This window comes from Peromyscus maniculatus, chromosome 7 (genome assembly GCF_049852395.1).
Source record: "Peromyscus maniculatus bairdii isolate BWxNUB_F1_BW_parent chromosome 7, HU_Pman_BW_mat_3.1, whole genome shotgun sequence".
Classification (NCBI taxonomy): Eukaryota; Metazoa; Chordata; class Mammalia; order Rodentia; family Cricetidae; genus Peromyscus; species Peromyscus maniculatus.
This window is the reverse complement of record NC_134858.1, coordinates 41545635-41548238: the sequence shown is the minus strand read 5'-3', so window position 1 is coordinate 41548238 and position 2604 is coordinate 41545635.

The window sequence follows — 2604 nt, the reverse complement described above, 5'->3', positions numbered from 1 at the left end:
ATTGCAACTTCCTCCCCCGTTGCCACCCGGAGCCCAGGTCCCCACCTAAACATTCCAGCTTTTGACCATACCTGGGCACAACCCCAGCTTGTGGTGGACAAGTCATCACCCCTCGCCTACAGCTAGATAATTCCCCTGCTTTAGTTTGGGCCTGTGGCTTCTCTGGCCTCCATCTCTGGGACTGGAGAACCCACCAGGGAGTTAGATGTTGGTATACTTTTTCAATTCGGCTTGATCTGGCTTACTGCATCAGTGGAGAAACCTATTATGGAGGGACAGAAAACCTATTATATAGGCTAGCCTTGCATGTGTTACTTGACTGGGCACTTGACTGGGCTTTAGTTCCACAACTAACCGGCACCCCACTAGCAAGAGCACGTACTCAGTAGCCTTGCTGGAAGCTTTTCTCAGCAGAATGAACGTATCTTCATCTATTTTGAGATTGCTACTAATTTTGGTTGACTATTTCATTTCTGTTTATGGGGGATGCAATGGGCACTTCAGAGACTGTGTGCATGAGCCAGATCTGAAGCAGCGAGAAGGCAAAAGAGAGCGAGCCAATTCCTCAACGGGCGCAGGGCCTTAGGGGCTGGAAGACGGGGCCACCTAGTGGCCTCTGAGCGAGTTCTCTTAAGTTTGTTTTGGGTCTGTGTAGACCTGAGCAAAGTCTGATGGGAAACTTGATTTAGACAGGGTTTCTCTGTGTTGCAGCTCTGGCTGTCCTGGCACTCACTCTGTAGACCAGGCTGGCCTCAAACTCACAGAGATCTGCCTGGCTCTGCCTCCCGAGTGCTGGCATTAAAGGTCTGCAGTGCGCCACCACCACCTAGCAATTGTGGTTTCTTAATTGCATGCTACAAGAACCATTAGATCTATTGATTGAAAGAGACTTTGTTGGACATAATACAGTGACATTATATATAAGCAATTACCCATACCTAGATAAGTAGTCCCCAGGTCATGAGTACTTGATGCCTGGAGGCACAAAATGCCTAGAGATCCATCCGCCTGCCTCTGCCTCCCGTGTCCTGGGATTAAAGGCGTGTGCCACTCCCCTCACCTCCCCCCACCCCGCTACCTTTTTTTAATTAACATTTTTTCCATTTATTTTACACACCAACCACAGTTTCCCCTCCCTCTTCTCCTCTTGTTCCCTCCCTCTGACTCCCATCTACCCCCTCCCCATCCATTCCTCCTCTGTCTCTATTCATAAAGGGGCAGGCCTCCCATGGGCTTGAAAAGAGAGCAGGGCACATCAAGTTGAAGCAGGGCCGAGCTCCCCACTACCTGCATATAGGCTGGGCTAGGTAATCTAGCATGGGGAACAGGTTCCCAAAAGCCAGCTAAGTACCAGGGACAGGACCTGATCTTACTGCTAGGAGCCTTACACACAGACCAAGCTACACAACTGTCACACACATGCAGAGAGCCTAGGTCAGTCCCATGCAGACTCCCTAACTGTTGGTCCAGAGTCCATGTGCTCCCATCAGCTCAGGTCAGCTGTCTCTGTAGGTTTTTCTGTCATGACCTTGACCCCTCTGGCTCGTATAATTCCTCCTCCCATTCTTCAGGACGACAAAATACCTTTTGCAAGCACTACTTGGACAGGATTTGTATATTTGATAGCAACTAGGCCAATAGTAGAAAATATCAGAGTATTGTGTTAATCTGTTTTGAATTACTCTAATGAAATACTTGAGGCAATTCACTTATAAAGGGAAAAGGTTTATGTTTGGCTTATGGTTCTGGAGTGACCTGGTCTTTGGGGCCATTAGTGAGGGTCCAAGATTGAGTGATCCTATTACTTTGGGCCTCTGATGAAATGCTGGCAGGACCACGTGCTTACATCATAGGCCCGGGAACAGCAACACAGAGAGACTGGTCTCCCACAGTCTCCTTCACGAGCTTGCCGAGCTTGCCGCCAGGGCCCCGAGGACATCATCTAGGCCTCACCTCTTAAGGTTTCTCCCTCCTTTGTTGTTGCTGTTGGTAGTGGTGCTTTGTTACTTTGTTTTTTGAGACTGGGTCTCATGTGGTTTAGGCTGGCCTTAAAGTCACTATGTAGTGACTCCCAGGCTCATTCTTAGCTTTCTTACGCTGTTCAGGATCACCAGCCCAGGGAATGGTGCCACCCACAGTGGGCTGAGCTCTCCTACATCAAATAACAGATATGTCACAGCAGCCTGGCTGGACAGTCTCTCAATTGAGACCCCCCCTTCTCAGGCGACTCTAGGGTAAGTCAAGTTGACAGTTAAAGCTAACTCGGACAGACCCAAACTGATCGTGGATCCAGTTCAGTAAACATTGCTCAGAATCAGTGACCTCAGGAAACAATTTTGTGGAGCTTGACTGTAAAAGAGAACTCATGATGCCGGGGGCTGTAAGAGACCGAAGGGCACAGCCAGCCCTAGTCACACCCTCCTTCCTACCTCGGGGTGATGTGGCAGTGCCCAGTTACTCTAAAGTGACGGACAGCGGTCTTGGGGAGGTGTCCTTCTTCCATCGAAATGAACACCTCACCTGCCTTCCTCCCCAGCACCGCACCCTCGGTCATGTGGGGCCTCATTCATTCCCAGAACAGGACTTCAGTACTAGAAAAGGCTT